The 12,500-nt window shown below is 47.8% G+C and overlaps 1 protein-coding gene across 1 annotated transcript in view; it reads right to left on the bottom strand.

The window, feature by feature from the left end:
- LOC147110150 (CD276 antigen-like) overlaps positions 1 to 9,716 on the bottom strand; it is a 129,747-nt gene extending 120,031 nt beyond the window's left edge. The window contains exon 1 of the mRNA XM_086004086.1: positions 9,537 to 9,716. The gene's annotated coding sequence lies outside the window, so the exon portion shown is untranslated. The remainder of the gene's footprint in view (positions 1 to 9,536) is intronic.
- Between the last annotated feature and the right edge of the window lie 2,784 nt (positions 9,717 to 12,500).

Here is a 12,500-nt window from a genome sequence, read left to right as displayed (position 1 = left end):
TGTACAAGTCGGACGGGTTGCACCTGAACCAGAACGGGACAAATATCCTTGTGGGGAGGTTTGCTAGCACTGTTCGGGGGGGTTTAAACTAACTTGGCAGGGGGATGGGATACAGAGTGGAGCTATAATAGGGGGTGATGTACAGCCAAATATAGAGGAAAAAACAAGTCAGCCTGGAAGGCAGAGCAAATATGTAACGGCACAAGGGAGTAGGGCAAGGCTGGATGGCATTTATTTTAATGCAAGGAGTCTTACGAATAAGGTGGATGAACTGAAGTTGTTGATGAACACATGGGAGTACGATATTGTTGCTATCACGGAGACATGGTTGAGGGAGGGGCAAGACTGGCAGCTCAATATTCCAGGGTATAGAATCTTCAGGTGAGACAGAGGGGTGGGGGGGGTAAAAGAGGAGGGGGTGTCGCAATATTAATTAAGGAGTCAATTACTGCTGTAAGGAGGGATGATATATTAACAGGTTCCTCTAATGAGGCCATATGGGTAGAACTTAAAAACAAAAAGGGGGCAAGCACTTTGTTGGGAGTGTACTATAGGCCCCCAAACAGTCAGGGGGAGATAGAGGAACAGATATGTAGGCAAATCTCAGAGAAGTGTGAAAATAATAGGGTAATTATAGTAGGGGATTTCAACTTCCCCAATATTAACTGGGATAGTCAGAGTGTGAAAGGCTTAGAGGGTGCGGAATTCTTAAAGTGCATCCAGGAGAGCTTTTTGAGCCAGCATGTAGAAAGTCCTACAAGAGAGGGGGCGGTACTGGACCTAATTCTAGGGAATGTGGCCGGGCAAGTGGTAGAAGTGTTAGTAGGTGAGCACTTTGGTGACAGTGACCATAATTCGGTGAGATTTAAGGTAGTCATGGAAAAGGACTAATATGGAGCGGAAATAAAGGTTCTAAATTGGGGGAAGGCCGATTTTAATATGATACAGCAGGATCTGGCCAATGTGGACTGGGATCAGCTACTTGAAGGAAAATCCACATCGGAGCAATGGGAGTCTTTCAGAAAGGAAATTGAGAGAGTACAATGGCAACATGTTCCCGTAAAGGTCAAGGGTGGGACCAACAAGCCCAGGGAACCTTGGATGTAAAGGGATATGCGAGAATACATTAGGAAAAAAAGGGAGGCTTTTGGCAGATACAAAGGACTAAAAACAGTGGAAGCCCTAGAGGAGTATAGAAAGTGCAGGGGGATACTTAAAAAAGAAATTAGGGGAGCGAAGAGGGGCCATGAAATAACACTGGCGAGCAAAATAAAGGAACATCCCAAGGTGTTTTATAAGTATATTAAGGGCAAGAGGATAACTAGGGAAAGAGTAGGGCCCATTAGGGACCAAAGTGGCAAACTGTGTGTAGAGCCAGAGGATGGAGGTGGGGTTTTAAATGAATTTTTTGCAACTGTGTTCACTATGGAGAAGGACGATGTGGACATAGAAATCGGGCAGGGGGACTGTGATATACTTGAACATATTAGCATCGAGAGGGAGGAGGTACGAGCAGTTTTAGCAGGCTTAAAAGTGGATAAATCCCCAGGCCCGGACGAGATGTATCCCAGGCTACTATGTGAGGCAAAGGAGGAGATCTGTATCTAACCCGTGCTGTACCTGCCCTGGGAGTGTTTCATGGGACAGAGTAGAGGGAGCTTTACTCTGTATCTAACCCGTGCTGTACCTGCCCTGGGAGTGTTTGATGGGGACAGTGTAGAGGGAGCTTTACCCTGTATCTAACCGCGTGCTGTACCTGCCCTGGGAGTGATTGATGGGAACAGTGTAGAGGGAGCTTTACTCTGTATCTAACCCCGTGCTGTACCTGCCCTGGGAGTGTTTGATGGGACAGTGTAGAGGGAGCTTTCCTCTGTATCTAACCCGTGCTGTACCTGCCCTGGGAGTGTTTGATGGGACAGTGTAGAGGGAGCTTTACTCTGTATCTAACCCCGTGCTGTACCTGCCCTGGGAGTGTTTCATGGGACAGAGTAGAGGGAGCTTTACTCTGTATCTAACCCGTGCTGTACCTGCCCTGGGAGTGTTTGATGGGACAGTGTAGAGGGAGCTTTACTCTGTGTCTAACCCGTGCTGTACCTGCCCTGGGAGTGTTTGATGGGACAGTGTAGAGGGAGCTTTACTCTGTATCTAACCCGTGCTGTACCTGCCCTGGGAGTGTTTGATGGGACAGTGTAGAGGGAGCTTTACTCTGTATCTAACCCCGTGCTGTACCTGTCCTGGGAGTGTTTGATGGGACAGTGTAGAGGGAGCTTTACTCTGTATCTAACCCGTGCTGTACCTGCCCTGGGAGTGTTTGATGGGACAGTGGAGAGGGAGCTTTACTCTGTATCTAACCCGTGCTGTACCTGCCCTGGGAGTGTTTGATGGGACAGTGTAGAGGGAGCTTTACTCTGTATCTAACCCGTGCTGTACCTGCCCTGGGAGTGTTTGATGGGACAGTGTAGAGGGAGCTTTACTCTGTATCTACCCCGTGCTGTACCTGCCCTGGGAGTGTTTGATGGGACAGTGTAGAGGGAGCTTTACTCTGTATCTAACCCGTGCTGTACCTGCCCTGGGAGTGTTTGATGGGACAGTGTAGAGGGAGCTTTACTCTGTATCTAACCCGTGCTGTACCTGCCCTGGGAGTGTTTGATGGGACAGTGTAGAGGGAGCTTTACTCTGTATCTAACCCCGTGCTGTACCTGCCCTGGGAGTGTTTGATGGGACAGTGTAGAGGGAGCTTTACTCTGTATCTAACCCCGTGCTGTACCTGCCCTGGGAGTGTTTGATGGGACAGTGTAGAGGGAGCTTTACTCTGTATCTAACCCCGTGCTGTACCTGCCCTGGGAGTGTTTGATGGGACAGTGTAGAGGGAGCTTTACTCTGTATCTAACCCGAGCTGTACCTGCCCTGGGAGTGTTTGATGGGACAGTGTAGAGGGAGCTTTACTCTGTATCTAACCCGTGCTGTACCTGCCCTGGGAGTGTTTGATGGGGCAGTGTAGAGGGAGCTTTACTCTGTATCTAACCCTGTGCTGTACCTGCCCTGGGAGTGTTTGATGGGACAGTGTAGAGGGAGCTTTACTCTGTATCTAACCCCGTGCTGTACCTGCCCTGGGAGTGTTTGATGGGGCAGTGTAGAGGGAGCTTTACTCTGTATCTAACCCGTGCTGTACCTGCCCTGGGAGTGTTTGATGGGACAGTGTAGAGGGAGCTTTACTCTGTATCTAACCCGTGCTGTACCTGCCCCGGGAGTGTTTGATGGGACAGTGTAGAGGGAGCTTTACTCTGTATCTAACCTGTGCTGTACCTGCCCTGGGAGTGTTTGATGGGACAGTGTAGAGGGAGCTTTACTCTGTATCTAACCTGTGCTGTACCTGCCCTGGGAGTGTTTGATGGGACAGTGTAGAGGGAGCTTTACTCTGTATCTAACCCGTGCTGTACCTGCCCTGGGAGTGTTTGATGGGGCAGTGTAGAGGGAGCTTTACTCTGTATCTAACCCCGTGCTGTACCTGCCCTGGGAGTGTTTGATGGGACAGTGTAGAGGGAGCTTTACTCTGTATCTAACCCGTGCTGTACCTGCCCTGGGAGTGTTTGATGGGACAGTGTAGAGGGAGCTTTACTCTGTATCTAACCCATGCTGTACCTGCCCTGGGAGTGTTTGATGGGACAGTGTAGAGGGAGCTTTACTCTGTATCTAACCCGTGCTGTACCTGCCCTGGGAGTGTTTGACGGGGACAGTGTAGAGGGAGCTTTACTCTGTATCTAACCCGTGCTGTACCTGCCCTGGGAGTGTTTGATGGGGCAGTGTAGAGGGAGCTTTACTCTGTATCTAACCCGTGCTGTACCTGCCCTGGGAGTGTTTGATGGGACAGTGTAGAGGGAGCTTTACTCTGTATCTAACCCGTGCTGTACCTGCCCTGGGATTGTTTGATGGGACAGTGTAGAGGGAGCTTTACTCTGTATCTAACCCGTGCTGTACCTGTCCTGGGAGTGTTTGATGGGGACAGTGTAGAGGGAGCTTTACTCTGTATCTAACCCGTGCTGTACCTGCCCTGGGAGTGTTTTTTGTTCACTGGTTCCAGTACTAGAGGAAAGGGGCTGTCCGGATTCACTCTATCAAAACACTTTTTAACTTAAAACAGTGTCCAGCTCTGTCTAGACCACTAGGATGACTCTGTCCGTGACAGCGACTGAGCAATAACCACACAGTAAAACTTTCCAAGGCTTTTCACAGGAGTATTATTAGACAAAAAATTAGACACCGAGGCACATAAGGATGTATTAGGACTGGTGACCAAATCTTTTCCTATATCATCCATTCCCTGCTCAGCTCTCTTGTCTTGTTCCCCATTTATCGCAAAATCTACATACTCTCCCTCTCTCTCTCTCGTCTCTGAGTCAGGAGGTCCTGGGTTCGGGCCCCCGCTCCAAAGATTCGAGCCCCATAATCCAGGCTGACACTCATCAGGGCAGGTGCTGTGTGTGTGTGAGTGAGGGAGTGTGAGAACATAAGAACATAAGAACATAAGAAATAGGAGCAGGAGTAGGCCAATCGGCCCCTCGAGCCTGCTCCGCCATTCAATAAGATCATGGCTGATCTGATCCTAACCTCAAATCTACGATCACTCTGCATCCACCCGAACCCATGTGATCTCCCGGGAGAGGCGAAAAACCAGATAAAGACCCAATGGCCAATTTGGGAGAAAAAAATCTGGGAAATTCCTCTCCGACCCATCTAGGCGATCGAAATTCTTCCAGGAGATCACTCTGTCCCTATATTTTCTACAGTACTTACCTTCTGTAGAGGCGATCTCCACCCCAGCCAGGAACAGGAATAAAACCATCTCCTGAAATCTAACAGAATTAGAACACAGTAGGAGCAGAACCAGGCTACACGGCCCCTGGGCCCACTCCACTACCCACAGGGCCATGACCATTCCGAACCTAGACTCATGTCCAATTTCCTGCCCGCTCCCCGTAACCCTTAATTCCCTTTACTTCTAGGAAACTATCTATTTCTGTTTTAAATTTATTTAATGATGTAGCTTCCACAGCTTTTTGGGGCAGCAAATTCCACAAACCTACCACCCTCTGAGTGAAGAAGTTTCTCCTCATCTCAGTTTTGAATGAGCAGCCCCTTATTTTAAGATTATGCCCCCTAGTTCTAGTTTCACCCATCATTGGGAACATCCTCACCGCATCCACCTGATCAAGCCCCTTCACAATCTTATGTTTCAATAAGATCGCCTCTCATTCTTCTGAACTCCAATGAGTAGAGTCCCAATCTACTCAACCTCTCCTCATATGACCACCCCCTCATCCCCGGGATTAACCGAGTGAACCTTCTTTGTACTGACTCGAGAGCAAGTATGTCTTTTCTTAAGTATGGACACCAAAACTGTATGCAGTATTCCAGGTGCGGCCTCACCAATACCTTGTACAACTGCAGCAATACCTCCCTGTTTTTATATTCCAACCCCCTAGCAATAAAAGCCAACATTCCATTGGCCTTCTTAATCACTTGCTGCACCTGCATACTAACTTTTTGAGTTTCGTGCACCAGGACCCCCAGATCCCTTTGTACTACAGTACTTTCCAGTTTCTTGCCATTAAGATAATAACTTGCTCTATGATTTTTCCTGCCAAAGTGCATAACCTCACACTTTCCAGTATTGTATTCCATCTGCCAAATCTCTGCCCACTTACTTAGCCTCTCTATGTCCCCTTGCAGGTTTTTATGTCCTCCTCACTCACTACTTTCCGTCCCATCTTTGTATCATCTGCAAACTTTGATATGTTACACTCGGTCCCCTCCTCCAAATCGTTAATATAGATTGTAAAGAGTTGGGGACCCAGCACTGACCCCTGCGGAACACCACTAGTTACTGATTGCCAATCTGAGAATGAACCATTTATCCCAACTCTCTGCTTTCTGTTAGAGAGCCAATCCTCTATCCATGCCAGAATATTACCCCCAATCCCGTGATTTTTTATCTTGAGCAATAATCTTTTGTGTGGCACCTTGTCAAATGCCTTTTGGAAGTCTAAATACACTACGTCCACTGGTTCCCCTTTATCCACCCTGTATGTTACTTCCTCAAAAAACTCAAGCAAATTTGTTAAACATGACTTCCCCTTCATGAAACCATGCTGAGTTTGCCCTATTAAATTATGTTTATCCAAATGTCCCGTTACTGTCTCCTTAATAATGGACTCTAACATTTTACCAACCACAGATGTTAGGCTAACAGGTCTATAGTTTCCAGCCTTCTGCCTACTACCCTTTTTAAATAAGGGTGTTACATTAGCAGTTTTCCAATCTGCCGGGACCTTTGCTGAGTCCAGGGAGTTTTGGAAAATTATTACCAATGCATCCACAATCCCTACCGCCACTTCCCTCAAGACCCTAGGATGTAAGCCATCAGGTCCAGGTGATTTATCCGCCTTGAGTCCCATTATTTTACCAAGTACCACTTCCTTAGTGATTTTAATTGTATTTAGTTCCTCCCCCCCTAGAGCCCCCTGTTTGTCCAGTGTTGGGATATTCTTGGCGTCCTCTACTGTAAAGACTGATACAAAATAATTGTTCAGTGTTTTTGCCATCTCCATGTTTCCCACCATTAATTTCCCGGTCTCATCCTCTAAGGGACCAACATTTACTTTAGCCACCCTTTTTCTTTTTATATAACTATAGAAACTTTTACTGTCTGTTTTTATATTTTTTGCTAATTTACTTTCATAATCTATCTTCCCTTTCTTAATCAATCTTTTTGTTATTTTTTGCTGTCTTTTAAAGACTTCCCAATCTTCCATCCTCCCACTAGATTTGGCTACCTTATATGCCCTTGTTTTTAGTCGGATACTATCCTTAATTACTTTACTTAGCCACGGATGGCTATCTTTTCTTTTACACCCTTTTTTCCTCAGTGGAATATATTTTTTTTGTGAGGGAGTGTGTGTGTGAGTGAGCGAGTGTGTGTGAGGGAGTGTGAGGGAGTGTGTGTGTGTGTGTGAGTGAGCGAGTGTGTGTGAGTGTGAGGGAGTGTGGGTGTGAGTGAGGGTGTGAGTGAGTGTGAGGAAGTGTGTGTGTGTGTGTGTGAGTGTGAGTGCAGTGAGTGTGAATGGGATGAGTGTGAGTGCGGTGAGTGTGAGTGCAGTGAGTGTGAGTGCGGTGAGTGTGAGTGGGATGAGTGTGAGTGCGGTGAGTGTGTGTATGAGTGTGAGTGCGGTGAGTGTGAGTGGGATGAGTGTGAGTGCAGTGAGTGTGAGTGCGGTGAGTGTGAGTGCAGTGAGTGTGAGTGCGGTGAGTGCAGTGAGTGCAGTGAGTGTGAATGGGATGAGTGTGAGTGCGGTGAGTGTGAATGGGATGAGTGTGAGTGCGGTGAGTGCAGTGAGTGTGAGTGCGGTGAGTGTGAGTGGGATGAGTGTGAGTGCGGTGAATGCAGTGAGTGTGAGTGCGGTGAGTGTGAGTGGGATGAGTTTGAGTGCGGTGAGTGCGGTGAGTGTGAGTGCAGTGAGTGTGAGTGCGGTGAGTGCAGTGAGTGTGAGTGCGGTGAGTGTGAATGGGATGAGTGTGAGTGCGGTGAGTGCAGTGAGTGTGAGTGCGGTGAGTGTGAGTGGGATGAGTGTGAGTGCGGTGAATGCAGTGAGTGTGAGTGTGGTGAGTGTGAGTGGGATGAGTGTGAGTGCGGTGAGTGTGAGTGCAGTGAGTGTGAGTGCGGTGAGTGCAGTGAGTGTGAGTGCAGTGAGTGTGAATGGGATGAGTGTGAGTGCGGTGAGTGTGAATGGGATGAGGGTGAGTGCGGTGAGTGCGGTGAGTGTGACTGCAGTGAGTGTGAGTGCGGTGAGTGCAGTGAGTGTGAGTGCGGTGAGTGTGAGTGCAGTGAGTGTGAGTGCGGTGAGTGCAGTGAGTGTGCGTGCGGTGAGTGTGAGTGCGGTGAGTGCAGTGAGTGTGAGTGGGATGAGTGTGAGTGCAGTGAGTGTGAGTGCGGTGAGTGTGAGTGCGGTGAGTGTGAGTGCAGTGAGTGCAGTGAGTGTGAGTGCGGTGAGTGTGAGTGGGATGAGTGTGAGTGCGGTGAGTGTGAGTGCGGTGAGTGTGAGTGGGATGAGTGTGAGTGCGGTGAGTGCAGTGAGTGTGAGTGCAGTGAGTGCAGTGAGTGTGAGTGCGGTGAGTGCAGTGAGTGTGAGTGCGGTGAGTGTGAGTGGGATGAGTGTGAGTGCGGTGAGTGCAGTGAGTGTGAGTGCAGTGAGTGTGAGTGGGATGAGTGTGAGTGCGGTGAGTGTGAGTGGGATGAGTGTGAGTGCGGTGAGTGCAGTGAGTGTGAGTGCGGTGAGTGTGAGTGCAGTGAGTGTGAGTGCGGTGAGTGCAGTGAGTGTGCGTGCGGTGAGTGTGAGTGCGGTGAGTGCAGTGAGTGTGAGTGGGATGAGTGTGAGTGCAGTGAGTGTGCGTGCGGTGAGTGTGAGTGCGGTGAGTGCAGTGAGTGTGAGTGGGATGAGTGTGAGTGCGGTGAGTACGAGTGCGGTGAGTGCGGTGAGTGTGAGTGCGGTGAGTGCAGTGAGTGTGAGTGCAGTGAGTGTGAGTGGGATGAGTGTGAGTGCGGTGAGTGTGAGTGCGGTGAGTGCAGTGAGTGTGAGTGCGGTGAGTGTGAGTGGGATGAGTGTGAGTGCGGTGAGTGCAGTGAGTGTGAGTGCGGTGAGTGCGAGTGCGGTGAGTGCGGTGAGTGTGAGTGCGGTGAGTGCAGTGAGTGTGAGTGCAGTGAGTGTGAGTGGGATGAGTGTGAGTGCGGTGAGTGTGAGTGTGCGGTGAGTGTGAGTGCGGTGAGTGCAGTGAGTGTGAGTGCAGTGAGTGTGAGTGGGATGAGTGTGAGTGCGGTGAGTGTGAGTGCGGTGAGTGCAGTGAGTGTGAGTGCGGTGAGTGTGAGTGGGATGAGTGTGAGTGCGGTGAGTGCAGTGAGTGTGAGTGCGGTGAGTGCGAGTGCGGTGAGTGTGAGTGCGGTGAGTGCAGTGAGTGTGAGTGCAGTGAGTGTGAGTGGGATGAGTGTGAGTGCGGTGAGTGTGAGTGCGGTGAGTGCAGTGAGTGTGAGTGCGGTGAGTGTGAGTGGGATGAGTGTGAGTGCGGTGAGTGCAGTGAGTGTGAGTGCGGTGAGTGCGAGTGCGGTGAGTGCGGTGAGTGCGAGTGCGGTGAGTGCAGTGAGTGTGAGTGCAGTGAGTGTGAGTGGGATGAGTGTGAGTGCGGTGAGTGTGAGTGCGGTGAGTGTGTGGGCTGTCGGATGGGACCAGGTACTGGCGAGAGGCACAATCCGCTCAGCTCCCAGCTTAGCTGATCCACAGCAGGCAGCTGTCCCCAACATCTGGAGACTGAAGGTCCCGCGAGGTTAGGAAGCAGAGATTCACAGCGCCTCGCCCCAGGAACCAGCACTGCTCGTGCTCCCGTCACAGCATCATTACACTCCTGTCAAACTCACGGCAACAGGGGAGGCAGATCAGAGATAAGGTGTAGAGAGAGGCGGTGAGGGGCAGATCAGAGAGAGGACTTACCTCGTGTCGGTCTTGTTCCAATTATTTGTACTATGGCTCTTGGACTCCTGTCCGACGACCAGAATCCGCGTCCTTACTTGGACCGTAACAAAGCCAGGACACAAACTGGGACAGTTAGGATCCCCGGAGACTGGGCTTGTGGAGCACACTGTGAATCAGCTGCATTGTCGGGATTTCAAGTGGAACTACAGCCCTCTCTTTGTCTGTCTCTCGCCCACTCCCTGCCCCTCCCTCGCCTCTCCTCGCTTGAACTCTCTCTGTCTCTCTCTGTCTCTGTCAGTTCAAATGCTTTATTGGCATGAAAGTTTACAGAGAACCATATTGCCAAAGCTTACATAGCAAAAGGTACAGTTTTCCAACATTCTGTAGGTGTCAATCGATTTGACATTTGTTGGGTACATACAATATTACTTTTAAACAATATTAATTTTAAACAGTCTTTCTACTTCATTTGGTACGTTCAATATTAATTTTAAACAGTCTTACTTTTAAACAGTCCTCAGGTTGTGACATGTTGTTACATATTTAGCCCCAAGGTATGGTCTGTCTCCTTCTCCTAGGACTAATCTCAATTTTGACAGATCATCCAATTCCTTGAAATCTGGGGTTGTTTGGCTTAGCTTGTTGAATAATATGTTTCTTGATGTGTTGAATTTTTCGCATTTTAGGAGGAAATGCATTTCTGTTTCAACCTCGCCAGCCAGACATTGATCGCATATTCTATTCTCTCTAGGCTGCCAGGATTTCTTGTATCTGCCTTTTTCAATTTCCAGTTGGTGGTCGCTTAGTCTGTACCTGGTGAGGGTCTGTCTCTGTTTTGTGTCTTTGATGGTCGTGAGGTAGTCTGCCAGTTTATATTCTCTTTTTAGGGCCCGGTAACATTCTAATCTGCTTTGGCTTTCGGTTATTTTGTTCCAATGTTCCAGGTAGGTTTCTTTGCATTGTTTAATGATTTGGTTCACTCGGATTGGTGTTTGGACGGCTGTGTTGGTCTGGGGCTGGTCAGGGTCCGGCTGAGTACTGGGGAGCTAGATTTGAGGTGATTTAGGAAGTTTAGTGCTCGTTTTTGGATGTTTATTATCAGTGGGTATCTGCCTAGTTCGGCTCTGCATGCATTTGTTGGCGTTTTTCTTTGGGTGCGAAGGATGCTTCGGCAGAATTCTGCATGTAGGGCTTCTATTGTGTGTTTTTCCCATTTAGTGTAGCTTTGGTGATTTAGCGGGCCCCATATTTCGCTACCGTACAGTGCAATGGGCAGGATTATGCTGTCAAAAATTTTGAGCCAGATTTTGATTGGGATTTGGATGTTGTAGAATTTTCTTTTTATTGCATATAGGGCTCTTCGGGCTTTTTCTTTTAGTGCATTCACTGCTATGCTGAAGCTCCCTGATGCTGTAATAGTTAGACCAAGGTAGGTGTAGCTCATAGTGTGTCCTATAGTGGTATCACTGAGGGTAAACTGGTATTTGTTTTCCTGACATCTGGGTCTTTTCTGAAAAATCATGATGTTGGTTTTCTTTAGATTTACTGTTAGAGCCCAATTTTGGCAGTATTTGTTGAGTAGGTCTAGTTGTTGCTGTAATCCCTGTTCTGTGGGAGACAGCAGAACCAGGTCGTCCGCATAGAACAGGGACTTCACTTCTCCATCCAGGAGACGGAGACCTGGTGACTCGCTTTGCTCCAGCATGTCTGCTAATTCATTTATGTATATGTTGAACAGGGTCGGGCTCAAATTGCAGCCCTGCCGGACGCCTCTTCTCTGGGTGAAGAAATCGGTGCGTTTGTCTCCAATTTTGACCCCGCATTTGTTTTTCAGATACATTGATTTAATAAGGTCATAGACTTTGCCCCCTATTCCACACTGAAGAAGTTTATAATAGAGCCCTTCGTGCCATATAGAGTCAAAGGCTTTCTTGAAGTCGATGAAACAGGCGAATATTTTCCCATTTTTTGTTTGGTGTTTATGTTTTTCAATGAGGGTGTGAAGGGTATAGATATGGTCGGCGGTGCGGTGTTTTGGAAGAAAGCCTATTTGTTTTTTTCTGAGGATATTATGTTTGTTAAGAAAATCAAGTAATCTACTATTTAGAATACTGCAGAATAACTTCCCTAGACAACTGTTGACACAGATGCCGCGGTAGTTATTTGGGTCTGATTTGTTTCCACTTTTATATATGGGGGAGATTAGTCCTTGGCACCAGATATCGGGAAAACAGCCTGAGCGTAATATGATGTTGAATAGTTTGAGTATCGCACCCTGCATCTCCATATTGCTGAACTTTAGCATTTCATTTTTGATGTTGTCTGGGCCACAGGCTTTCTTTAGGTGGAGAGATTTTGTTTTTGTGGCCAGTTCTTTCCATGTGATTGGGGAGTCTAGAGGGTTTTGGTTGTCTTTAATTGTTGCTTCTAATGTGTGGAGTTTTTCTGTGACCTGATGTTGACTTGGGTTTGTTTTGTTTTTTGGGATGTCTTTGTAGAGGTTTTCAAAATGTGTTCTCCAGATGTCGCCATCTTGGATTGGTAATGCTTGCAATTGTGTTGTACTCAGGTTATTCCACATTTCCCAGAATTGTTTTGGATTGGTGGAGTTTTCAATTTCTTCGAGTATTTTGTGGGTATAGTTTTGTGTTTTGTTCCTAATGGTGTGTTTATATCTTTTGAGGGTTTCATTGTATCTAGTACGTAGGTCCGGATTGTTTGGTTGCCGATGCTTTTGGTTTGATATTTTTCTCAGGTCTTTTCTGGCATTTTTGCATTCGTGGTCAAACCATTTCATATTTTTATTTTGTCTTTTGTGATGCTTCCTCTTCTGTTTCACGAGGTCGGCTTTTACAGCTGCCTCATGGAAGATCATATTTATATCCTCTATGGCCGTGTTTACACCATCTCTGGTGATCTCATATAGATTTTCTTTAAATTTTGAAATTTTACTTGTGAGATCAGGTGAATTTAGTGCTGTGA

Source organism: Somniosus microcephalus, chromosome 12 (assembly GCF_052327205.1).
Source record: "Somniosus microcephalus isolate GS21.2 chromosome 12, FLI_Smic_1.0, whole genome shotgun sequence".
NCBI lineage: Eukaryota > Metazoa > Chordata > Chondrichthyes > Squaliformes > Somniosidae > Somniosus > Somniosus microcephalus.
This window is presented reverse-complemented; position numbering and strand designations above follow the sequence as displayed.